General features: G+C 47.3%; 1 protein-coding gene, 2 long non-coding RNA genes and 1 pseudogene across 19 annotated transcripts in view; 2 read left to right on the forward strand and 2 right to left on the reverse strand.

Annotated features, from left to right (window-relative positions):
* Window positions 1-6,307, forward strand: LOC120098829 (uncharacterized). 8 transcript variants are annotated; one of them, XR_005497434.2, is made up of 3 exons: window positions 1-546; window positions 1,202-2,974; window positions 3,630-6,307. It is a non-coding gene; the product is annotated as an uncharacterized LOC120098829 (long non-coding RNA). The 8 variants fall into 8 exon arrangements; XR_005497435.2 differs by having other exon boundaries at window positions 1,202-2,087; window positions 2,600-6,307; XR_005497436.2 differs by having other exon boundaries at window positions 1,202-2,071; window positions 2,600-6,307.
* LOC120098828 (uncharacterized) overlaps window positions 1-12,259 on the forward strand; it is a 98,233-nt gene that overhangs the window by 39,509 nt on the left and 46,465 nt on the right. The gene's annotated exons all lie outside the window — the stretch shown is intronic.
* Window positions 1-12,259, reverse strand: part of RT1-CE12 (RT1 class I, locus CE12) — a 56,519-nt gene that overhangs the window by 32,039 nt on the left and 12,221 nt on the right. The window lies entirely within an intron of this gene.
* On the reverse strand, window positions 7,975-9,172 carry Cdk2ap1-ps6 (Cdk2ap1-ps6 pseudogene; annotated as a pseudogene).

Genomic DNA, 12,259 nt, shown 5'->3' on the forward strand with positions numbered 1-12,259 from the left:
AAGAACCTGACACAGGTTAGAAGCAGAAGTGAAACTGGGGCGATGGGGAATCCCCAGCACCGCCTCTGACCTCAGCACCTGGCGAATACAACTTTGCCTGAACCTTGTGCTGTGGGGCAGGGCACTGTTTGTCATGGTGTCACCAAGTCATGGTGACCCAGAAGCTGCCTGAACATCAGGAGACGCCTGCAGGCCTTTCTGTGTGCTTTCCTCCACCCTCCTCTTCCTTCTCTTCAGAAGTCAGACTCTGGAGTCTTCTAGAAGAAAAGTGACTTCCGGGAATAGAATCACAACACAAGTCTTGTGGGTGCGGAGGAGAGACGCTTCTCCTTTAAGAGGAGGCAATGGCCTGCAAGCCCCACCCGGACACCACAGAGACCAGGCTCTGTTCACCTGCATGGGCAGCTCACACTGCCAAGCCTGAGTGCAGGACTCTGATCTGTAAAGAGGAGACTTTGCCTCTTCCCTCAGGATCTGTCTTCTCAACCTCGGGTTTAGACCCAGACTCCTTGTGTTTATTCCCAGAAGATGCATCTGTGGCTCCAGGTCGGTGCGTTTTAACAGGAATCTTCATTCCGAGTCCTGAGATTGTCCATGTGGACCTGGGTCCTTGTCTCAGCACAGGAGACCCCATTGTCCACAGGGAGGAGACCCCTGTGGAGACCACAGACACCATAGTGTCCTGTGCTACACTGCACTTCCCTGTGTCCATACTTCCCCTGTGCAGCTGCTTTAGTGACTAAATCACGGTAGGAGGGGACCTGTAATTAACTATACCACAGAATAATGAGAGAGTGTGGGAGAAGTTATCAATCTGTGACCTCTCACTCCCTCTCTGACCTTCACTCACACTTAGGAGCTGAAGGGGTGAGGGACATGAATGTGTGGAACAGTGGATCTAATAACAGAGTTGGGGCCCCAGAGTTCCTCAGGCCTGAGCAGTGTGGACATTGGAGGAAAGATGATTCTCAGGCCAGAGAGCACTCGCTGGTGATGTGAGGTTTCATCCCTGGTCAGTAGTGTGGAGAAAGATTAAATTTACACGTTTGTTCATTCTGTGGATCTCTCCAAATCACAGCCATAGAACTGAAGTGGAAAGAAGAGGAGAGATGGGTGGGGGCTCCTGAGGAGAGTCACCCATCACACAGAGCAACAAATGTGGGTGAGCACAGGTGTGAACTCCATTCCCCTCCCCATGCAGGTCTCCACAGCAGCCCAGCAGCCTCTCCAGGATTGAGGGGCTCCTGTTTCAGTGAACCACCCTTATTAGGTGCTGTGAGTGTTTTCCGTGGGAACTTGAAGCTCTTAGGTTCCATCCTGACTGACCTGAGGATGCAGTTGGGGTAGGCAGCCCCACAGAAAGGATCTGTCCCTGTTACTTTTCTTCTTATTTATTCTGTTTTTTGAGACAAGGTCTGTCTGCACTGCTGTGGCTGTCCTGGAACTCACTATGTAGACCTCCCAGAGATACATGGCCTTTGCATCCTGAGGGCTGGGTGTCTTAGTTTCCCTTTCATTGTTGTGTGCGCTCTATGCCCAAGCTGCAGTGTAAGTATCCAGCCATGCCATGGGAAAGGGTGACTTGAGAAGCCAGGCATGCTTTGTGGCCACCGAGATTCACTGGCTATGCATAGCTGACACCTGTCTGCAGACATTCATGTCTCAGCCAGTTTCAGAGCTGTTTCCACGTAGAGGGGCGAGAATTCATGTTTTGTTTTGTTTATTTTATGTTCTATTTGTTTTCTTCCTTCATTTTTGCAACCAAGATTTTCAGGGGGTCTCCCCTGGTCAAATGTAATATTTATTAATTTTGAGGGAAGTTATAGCTTTTCTTCTCTTGTTGAAAGAAAGGCAAAACATCTCCCTGAACTCAACACACGTCCCTCCTTCTATTCTGAGGTTCTCACATATATCTGCTGATCTGACCCAGCAGTCCTTCCTCAACTCCATGTTTTTCAGGGCTGTGTTTCCTGTCTCTAGTCCTACAACCAGACTTCAGACAAAGTAGATTCCAGGAGGCGAGGTCGAGTTCGTAGTCCATGAGGAGGAGCCTCTACTTCTGTGCACACATGTGAGGAGCTTGACAGGTTTGCTAATTCACTAAGCAGAAGTCTGGGGAATGTGTGGGAGTGGATTTTGAGGGTGTGGGATAATGACGGAAGGAACATAAAATTGAGTCTGGGTGAGGTTTTCAGTATGGGAACACTGACTGGACATTGGACTTTAATATGTGATTTTAACCTTTTAAAAAGGTGAAAAAGGTTTGTTTGAAGGGTTGGCTGAAGTGTTTATCAAAAGAAGGTCTACTGAAAAGGGGTTGAAGATTCATTGACAGCCCTACCTGACACCTGACCTGGGAGACAGTAGAGCCAGGAGGAGCTGACTGAGCAGAGAGGCTAGAACGGTTGTCACAGTCTGGAGCTGCTGTAATTGGGACAACTGGGAGAAGGGACTGTTTAAGTGCAGTGTTGGGAATTGAGGGAGGAGTTGGGAGAAACGTTAGACGGGGCTGGGCTGGATGATGGAAGGAATAGTTGGAAAGAAATTAGATTGACAGCTCTCTCCCTCTTTCTCTCTCTCCTGCTTCTTTCCTCTCTAGTCATAGGGGATAAAACCAGGAGGACAAAGGGTGGGGAAGAAAGAACCAACAAAGTAAGGAAGACCAGCTACCTGGCTCTCTGTGTATCCCTGGCTGCCCTGGGACTCACTCTGTACCCAAGGCTGGTCTCGAACTCACAGATATGCCTGCCTCTGGGTATGTACAACCAAGGCTCAGGAAATATTCTTAATCAAATCACCACAGAAGCCTACTGAAGTTTTGTTTGATCACATAAGTGGGAAAATGGTCAACAAATGAGAGAAAGGCTACATACTAGTGGCCAAAGAGCATCTCATCCCATGAATCAGTTTCTAACCTTGAGACAGTTTGCAGATGCAGAACTCCTTGAATGAAGGAATGGCCAGGTTACCCTGAGTAAGTACCTTATAAAACATCTAAAATGTATACTGCTAGCCTTTCTCCAGTGCTTTCCTAGTGGGACCTACAGGAGACCCAGGGTAACCATACACTGGGGGGAAGAACTAATCAGACTTACCAGGCTCTATTGCATATTAGCACAAATTAATGCTGATTCCAGGAGCTCCCAGGAAACATTATGGTTCTTCAGTCAGAGTAGAGTGTTATGGAGGGCCAGGGATTAATGAGGTTTTGGCTGAAATCTGAATCACATCAGGCCCAGTGGGTTCCTGAATTCATCCTGTGGTTATTTTTCCAGTCCCAGAAGGTAGAATTGGGATACATGTACTTAGAGGTTGTCAGAATGCTCACACTGGTTCCCTGACCTGTGGACTGAGGGCTATCATGGTTGGAAAGGGTAACTGGAAGCCTTTAGAGTTCCCTCCTTTAGGAAAATAGTGAATCAAAGACAGCAGCACATCCTAGTAGAAATTTGAGAAATCACTGGCACCATCAATTGTCAAGTCATTCTCACAGTCAATCTGTCTTGCTCTGCACTGGCCTCATAGGAGATGTATAGGGAGATGTGGTCAGAACAACTTTTGATTCTGATATGTATGCTTCAGAGGGTTGGAAATAAAGCCTACCAAATATTCAAATCCTTCTAATTCAGGAAATTAAGGAATCCAGTGGATGGGGCAGGCACAGACATTCCATCCAAGATGAAGGAAAGGTTCCTGACCTGGCCCCTCCTACCACCAAAACAGGAGCACAGGGCTTAATTGTGTCTTTGGATTCTGCAGACAGCACATCCCTCACTTGGATCTCTTACTCTGGCCCATAAGCCTTCTGAATCAGAGAGCTGCTAACTTCCTGTGGGTCCTGGGACAGGTGAAGACTCTTCAACAGGTCCCGGCTGTGGTTCAGGCTGCTCCAACATCTTGTACCATGTGATCCAGCAGACCTGATGGTAGTTGAGGTGTCAGTGACAGAGAAGGATGTTGTTTTGAGGATTTGGCAGGCCTCTATGAGGGAATCACAGAAGAGAACTTTGGGATTTTGGAGCAAGGCTCCAACATCATCTGCACACAACTATTCCCCCTGTGAGAGACAGCTCTTGGCCTGGTGCGACCTGAACGTTTGACAATGGGCCACCAAGTTACCTGTGGGCCACATGTGACCTGGGCTGCCTATAATGGGTTGGATGTTATCTGACCCACCAAGTCATAAAATAGGACACACACAGCCCTGAGCTATTATTAAATAGAAGTGGTATAAACGTAATCAGGACTGGACAGGTCCTACGGGCACAAGGAAGTTACTTGAAGACTTTGCCAAACTGCCTCCAGTCTCTACTCCTGTTACAATGTCATCTGCAGCCAAGCATGCACCTGCAGCCTCATGAGCTGTGCCTTATCCTGGAAGACTGAGGAAGAAGAGACGAGGGCCTGTCTTGCTGATGGCTGTGCATGCTATGCAGGCACCAGCAGACGTGGACAGCTGCAGCATTACCACCCTTTGCCTGGAGATCCCTGAAGGACACTTCTGGTGGGAATCTTCACAGTGGGTGCAAGTTCAGGCCATGCACATGGTAATGCCCTTTATTTGGATGGAGGAATGGTCAGATGTGTGATTGTTCTCTAATTCATGGGCCGTGACCAGTGGATTGGCTGGATGGGCAGGGCCTTGAAAAGAACAGGGTTGGAGTCATCTGGGGAAGATGCGGGGGATAGATCTGTCAACGTGAGTAAAGTCTGTGAAGACACTTGTGTCCTATGTACATGGTCATCAAAAGGTGATGTCAGCTTGGGAGACGCTCAGTAACCAAGTAGGTGGGTGACCCACTCTGTGGCCAGTCAGTCTCCTTACCAGACATCTCTCATTACCCAACAGGCCCATGACCAAAGAGATCATGGTAAGGGGGTTACCCCTAAATGTACAGCTAAGTGGTGGAGTCAGGCAAGCCTACTAAGGCTGCCCCCCTACGCTGACAAGAGAGGGATGGAAAGGAGAGGTGGGTCCCCACAATTTTGTCAGGACTGAGAAAGTGACTTCAGTGTCCAGAAGGAAGGTGAGTGAATGTCCTAATACCGTGACAATTATTCAAGCCTCTATGGCAGTGGTCAGGCCATTGGAGTCTCCACCCGCTCAGTAGTCCATGGATGGACCAAGGATATGGGCTGAAGGGTGATCAGGGGTTGATGTTCCCGTGGCTCAGGGAACTCTGGGAAAAGTAGCTCATGAGGAGGTGTTTCCACCTGGGGTCTCAGGATCCGGGTGAGTGTATTGTGTCAGGGCCTTTGTAAGACAGCCCAGGACCTGTGATGGATTTCCATAGTTATCCTGATGACCTTTGGAATTTTCCATCATTTACAGCCATAAGGGGAGCTTTGTGAAGATGGCCAGGGTGCAAGTTGTAGACTGATTCATTGCTAGGACGCCCCCTGAGGCATTGTGATTCCATTAGGGTCCTGGTCTGGGACAGTCTCACGCCCACCTGCATGGGCAGCTGCTGCTGAGGACAGAGACAGCAGAGACGGAAGAGAAGAGAAGGGACTCTGGGTTGTTCTTCAGTGTGATTGACAGTGGAAGGATTGTCTGCTTCAGCCTCACAGCCAGGAGGAGCTGTTAGTTCCTTGATTGGCTGATGTCTTGAGGTCATTTTTTAATCAAGATGGGAGTGAGGTCACATGGCAAAGGCCATCCTTTCAAACCGTAGCAAAGATGGCTGTCAGCAAAGAGGCCTCCATCCTGATGAGGGGACAGCGGCTGAGATGGCAACAAGCCTCAGGTTTAAAGACTTCCATGTATAGATTTTAACTCTATACCCCGATGTTACAACGCTTAAGGTAACTTCTTCCTCAGAGACTTTACCAGGTTTTAATCCTACACCTCAACACATTTAGAGAATTTACTCAAAGCCTAGAGGGTAGAGAGGAGCAGCCATGGTCCCTAGTGTGAGTCGTCTGTCCCTTCTCCATCGGTCTCCATTCTCTGTCACACAGGCAAGTGGCTCACCTGATATGGGACAGATTTTGGAGGACACCTTTGAATTAAGATGCTTTGGTCTGGAGGAGGGGGAGCCATATCTCAACTCCAGTGCTTTTAATTGACGTGGGACAGCTTAAGACAGTGTAACGTCACTGGTATCTAAAAGACGCCTGAATTCCTTTGACCAAGCTGGTCAAGGTCTCAGATCTCAAAATGTCCTATGCTTTACCTGTGGGAAACATGGTCATTTGACACATAATTGTGAACAAGGCATCTCCAAGGGCAATGCATTTTCTAAATGTAAACTAGAAAGAATGTTGTTGTGAAAATACAAAAAATAAAAAAAGTATTGGTGTCTTTTACCCTGCTTGGTCCAGCACCGCGGTGCCCCAAGATGTCTGCTGGATATCTGGGCGGAAACACATCCCAAATTCGCCATGGCGGCCCAGTGTCTCCTGCTGCCGCACACTTTCCTACACTCAATCCCTCACATAAAAGAACACACAACACAATAATCTTAGATCCAATTGATAAGATATAATTGCCCACTTAAACATACAAGCCCATACCGTCCATCCCTTAGGAACATTGATAACAACCTGTAAGTACACAGAGCGAGATCTTTAACTCAGCCTCCTTTCTCCTGCCACCGCCTCTCTCTCCTCTCCCCCCCCCCCCCCCCCCCCCCGCTGTCTCTTCCTCTCTGTTCCAGTCTCCTCCTCTTCCTTCAAACTTCTCTCCCGCCCATCCTTCCTTCTCCTCCAATGACAGGCCTCCTTCTATCCTGTGCCTGCCCCTCACCTGTACCTTACAAATTCAATGGGGAGAAGGTTCTGGTGAAGTCACCTGATTCCTGAGTACATGACTAGGCAGCTGTCCTTGGGGCAGTGGAATTAGCATCAAACTTCCAGGCAAACCACAACAAAAGAAGGCCTGGGCTTCCAGGAGTGTGCAGACAAGGTAGTAAGGGTTGCCACTGGACCAATGAGTCTAGGTCCAGGAGAGACTCCAAGGCAACTCCTTGCCAACAGGAAACATAATGGGGGTTGGGGGTTGTTGTTTGAGGCCCTACAGCAAAAGTAGGAACTGTTTGCCTCAGGGCAGCTAGGAACTAAGAATCAGGCAGAAAATCTCAACTAAGGAAAAATTGCCTTCATACTACATAATATAATAATGCTCAACCTGTCCAATGATATCCATGGGAAATTCTTCACAGGGAATGCTAAACATCCAACACTGTGTCCTGCGGCTTTAAAGCGACAGCCACCAGAAATAATTTGTAGGCAATTTCTTCAATTTATTGTTTACCATTGCATGGGTGATATTTTGATGGCTGATTCTGATGCAGATAATTTAGGGGAAAAATGTTTGCTGAAACCAAAAGAATTTTGCCTTTTTGAGGTTTGCAGATTGCACAGAGAGAGAGAGAGAGAGAGAGAGAGAGAGAGAGAGAGAGAGAGAGAGAGAGAGAAGAGATTGTATTCATTATCTACATTTTAACATAAGTCAACAAAACATTCAACCTCAGAGGGTACCAATTGGAAAGAATCAGTTGTGAAGTCTCAATTTTCAGAAATTAATGGGAGATGTCAATTGGCTCTGGCCCACCTTTGGATTAGCTGCACAAAGATTAAGTGATTTGTTTCAGATGTTAGAAGGAGATTCAGACATTGACAGGCCAAGACAGCTAACAGATTAGAAGAGAAAGAGTTAACCTTAGAACAGAGGCTACAGAGGCTCGAGAGATGGGTCAGTGGTTAGAGCACCACCACTTGATCTTCCAGAGGTCCTGAGCTCAATCCCCAGCAACCACGTGGTGGCTCACAACCATCTGTGATGGTATCCTTTGCCCTTCCGGTGTGTCTGAAGAGCGTGGTAGTATGCTCATATATATAAACAAACAAATCTTTTAAAAAAAGAAAAGAAAATGAAAAGAAAGAAAGAAAAAAAGAAAAGAGACTACAAGACGTACATGTGGGTAGCATAGTTTTCAAAGTGAACAGTATTTGGTTCTTTTGTCTTGTGTGTTTTTTTTTAATGAAACTAAGCTTTGTTATACCAAGTAATAAATACAAAGATACAACGTTTCAGTAGTTTCCCTCTAGATGTTGTGTTTGCCTCATAGTAACCACAGAACTGAGATCTACCGGGTGCTTGGTAGGTTGGGTAGATGGCTCTTTCTTCCGTCTTTATCACCTGTGCATTTTAAAGATGGACTTCAAAGCACTCAGTCATGCCAAGGCTTAAGCAGAGAAGCTCCAGGAAGCAGGGTCTATACTGCACACAGGCGGGCCAGCTACTGAGCAAACGTGGGGTGGTTCGCACTCAACTCCTCAGAGGCAGGTGAACTCATGGAAAGGAGTCAACTGGGGCGATGCAAGTGGAAAATGTGTCCAAAGGAAGGTTAAAGGGAACACTGGTATTTGGGGACAAACAATAGCTTGCTGTGAAGTGGCTTCACAGACATCTTTCAAAATGCTTGAAAAGAAAAAAGAGCTGGGTCCTTCCTAACTACTTAAAATGCACACAGTCAGTTACTGCGAAATGTCTTCCAATTTCCTGAGTATGGGTTCAGAGCTTAATGACTGTCTTGGAAAAATACTGCCATTTTGGACAAAGCCTCTCCTGTCCACGGGGTAGCGAGATGGACCTTCAGAGTGGCCAGGGGCTAGGACCTGACCTTAGGTTCCATTTCAGCCAAGCACTCCGGAACCAGGCTTGGGCATGAATGACGCCTCCTTTTAGCCTCTCCATGGCGCTCTTGCTCCCTGCAGACCTGGATCTGATCTCTTACCCGGACTCTGCAATGGTGGCCAGCAGCTCTGCACATTTACTCTGAGGCCCCTGGCTATTTCTAATTCCCTGGGTGTATCCTAGGGATGGAGGCCCATAGTCACTCACCAGCTGGCAATGTTGGGAGGAGGTCGCCATGCGAGTAGAGGGTGAACAGACACTTCTGGCATTCAGGGCGGCGGCGGGCAGGTGTGCAGTCGGGTTTGGCTTGGCCAACCTCCCCGCGGGCGCCAGGCAGAGCCGGGCCTGGGGCCAGCGGGGCAGCGGCGATGAGGAGGAGGCCGGGACCTGGCAGCTCCACATCACCGCACCTGTCCAAGCGCCTGCCCGGAGCCGGCACACTTTCTGTTGTCGCCCACTCTGTCCACCAGGGCAATGATGGCCGTCCCCACCCTACAGCCGCCTCAGTTCAACACCCAGACAAAGGGTGCGGCTCACCAGAGGCAGCAAACTTTGAGCCCAGACAGTGCTCAAATAAGGAGGAGGCGGCAGGTGTCAAGGGGCGGCTCCTCCAGTGGCCTTGCCCTGCGCTGAGCTGTCACCTGCAACTTGCCACAGTTTGTGGGGCTGAGGTCCCCCGCCCCCACCCATGTTCTTTTGTCTTTAACCCATTCTCCCACGGGGCTCATTAGGCAAAGGGAAGTAGCATTTTAGAATGAAGCTTCTTAGCACACACTGAAAGTAAAAAACTAAAAACTTATATCAAAAAGTTTCTGATTTAATTATAAAAGTATGATTGTGTCAATTGTAGGAATAGACCCATGAAAAATTATAGAGCCATATACTAATGTGAGATTACGTCATTAAGGGTAATCAATGAGGACTGGCAAAGAGTTTGTAACAACTATTTGGGAGCAATTAACACATGTCCTAAAGAAAGCCACTTCACTTTACAAAAAGAACTAATTGGATTGTCCCATGTATTGCAAAAAGAACACTAATTCCTGAAGACCCTACATTCCCGTTTGAATGAAAAAGCTGGTAATGGCTGCTTATAAGTCAGTTAAAACAAAAGAATGTGTAATTAAAAGCTCATGGGCTTCAGTTCAAAAGTCAGAGTTGTATGCAATCTTTATGGTATTATCACATTTTCCAGAATCTCTTAATATAGTGACTGAGGCTCAATATTCAGAAAGAGTTGTTCTGCACACAGCAACTGCTGAATTTACCCTGGATAATTCAGAATTCATGTTATTTTGCCACTGTACCAGGCAATCAGAAATAGCAACTGTCCATGACTTATCACCCACATTCAGTCTCTCACAGTATTGTCAGGGCCATTAGCACAGGGAATGAAGAAACTGACCAATTATTCATAAGGAATGTATTAGGAGCCTCAGATATTCCTGAAAACCACTACGCTAAAAGTTAAGGTTTAAAGAAAAAAATTCCATGACCTAGCAACCAGTCAAGGAATTTATAAAGAAATGTCCTATTTGTTTTTTGTACAATCAAACTCCATTACACACTAGAAGTAACTCTAAGAGCACCAACAAAAGTAAATAAAAAATGAAATCTGGCAGATGGATGTGTTTCAGTTTGCAGAATTTGGGAACCTAAGGTTTGCACCACACCATTGACACATACTCAGGCTTCCAATGGGCAAATAGTTTGAGATCTGAAAATGCTGGTTTTGTAATTACGCATTTACTGAAAGGAATGGCCCTTGTGGGAATAGGTGTACAAACTGGGACCGCCATGGCCCCTGCATACTTCTCCAGTAAGATGCAGTAATTCTTCTCTTGTTAGAAAGCACATTACAGCTACACCACACAATTCTGCAGGGCAAACAGTAGAAAAGACGCAATCACACCTTAAAGAACACAGCTATAAAACAAAAAGAAAGAATAAAGGCCCCAGGGGTAGAATACAGTGTACTCCATTAACTTTGCATTTTCTGAATCTTAACAAGAGACCAACAACAGCTGCTGAGAGACACTGGATCAAGGAAAAACTGTGGAATTAAATCACCCTATATACTATCAGGATGTGTTAACATCAGAATGGAAGTCAGCAAATGTATGGTGTTGGGGGTGCTGATTTGTTTTTAATCCCGCAGGACACAAAAAGCTGTAGATTGCATCGAAAATCATAAAGCTCAGAGTTGAGCAGAGAGGTCCTCTGCAAACCATGGCCACTGACCCAAATCAACCAAAGGAGAGAGCCTGATCAGCCACTGCCTTCCTCTGGCAGCCAGAAAAGCCCAGACAAGAAATATTCAGTTCCTAAACACTAACAGGCCCATGTCACAGAATATTTTATTATTGTACATAGAAAACCTAACGGTTAGCAAAATATAAAATCCTCAGTAGATACCACATTTGGCAGATCCAGGATATGTGTCCTGGTGTGGTTTGGGTGCCTCTGAATTCCCCACAGATAAGAACTCGAAAGAAGGGAAAGACCCTGCTTATTTTAAGGCAAGGTGCTTAGGAGAGGTCCTGTGGTCCTTGTTCTATGACCTGAGGCAAGGTCGGCAGATGGCCTTGTGCTACCTTCCACCTGAAAGGTGAAATGGTTGAGCCTGTAGTGGCTTGCCCTGGACAGCCCCAACCCCAACTCCCATGACAGTGAAATGGTTCAGCAGGTTAGGGGGTTAGGGAGGAATTAAATGCTTTGAAGAGCCTTTATGGAATAGGATTTTCTCTTAGGACTTGCAGGAACGACAGAGGGGCAGCTGGCAGGACAGGAAAAATATAAACCCAGGAAAGAGAGCTCAGGAGCCCTCTTGGGTTTGCAGGAGCTCAAGAGAAAGGCAGACTAGACTGATAGAGTGACACAGACAGATTTCTGAAGGGCTGGAGTTTAGTTGTAGCATCAGGCTGGTAAATAGGTATCCCGTATGTAGTTAAGGAAATAAAGTTTCCTTGCTGAGCTGTCAGGTTGTTACCTCAGCTTCTGCCTCCCGTGTCTTTAGTGCTATGAATATGAGATGATTTAAATGGTCACAGGCCTCTGAGGGGGACTTTGCTCTCCTGCCATACAGAGCCATCCAAAGGAGAGCAACCACAGGTGCATCAGCTGCAAGACCCAGGTGCACAGAGCTGGGGGTGGAGATTAAGAGACTTCAGGGAGTTAACTCCAGAAAACCAGATGGAAAAGGTAAGACAGTCCAGGTTCAGGAATCGGTACCCAAGTTACAGGGGAGAAGCCTCTCTGTTAGGTCTTATCTCAGCTGTGGAGGTGCTCCTGAGAGAGGAGCAGACAGATCTCACCAGACCCTGAGAACCCTGGGAAAGACACCAGAAAGGAGAAGCAGAAATCACCACAGCAGCATGGCTACAGGGAGAGCCCAGGGCAGCTTCCCGACCCCATCATTAGCAGCTAAATCAAGTGGGTGGGAGGAGATGTAGTGACTCATCTTGTGCACCCTGCACTTTAGAGGACCCCACTGGAGTCTCTGATCTTCAGCCCTGGGGGCTCATAATCCTGGGGACAGGACAAGGCTCTGGCCTTCCCCGTGTCCTTGTGATCACAGACTCTCCCCATGTCTTCACAGTGATGGAGAGGGCACAGCCT

Source organism: Rattus norvegicus, chromosome 20, assembly GCF_036323735.1.
Source record: "Rattus norvegicus strain BN/NHsdMcwi chromosome 20, GRCr8, whole genome shotgun sequence".
NCBI classification, from domain to species: Eukaryota; Metazoa; Chordata; class Mammalia; order Rodentia; family Muridae; genus Rattus; species Rattus norvegicus.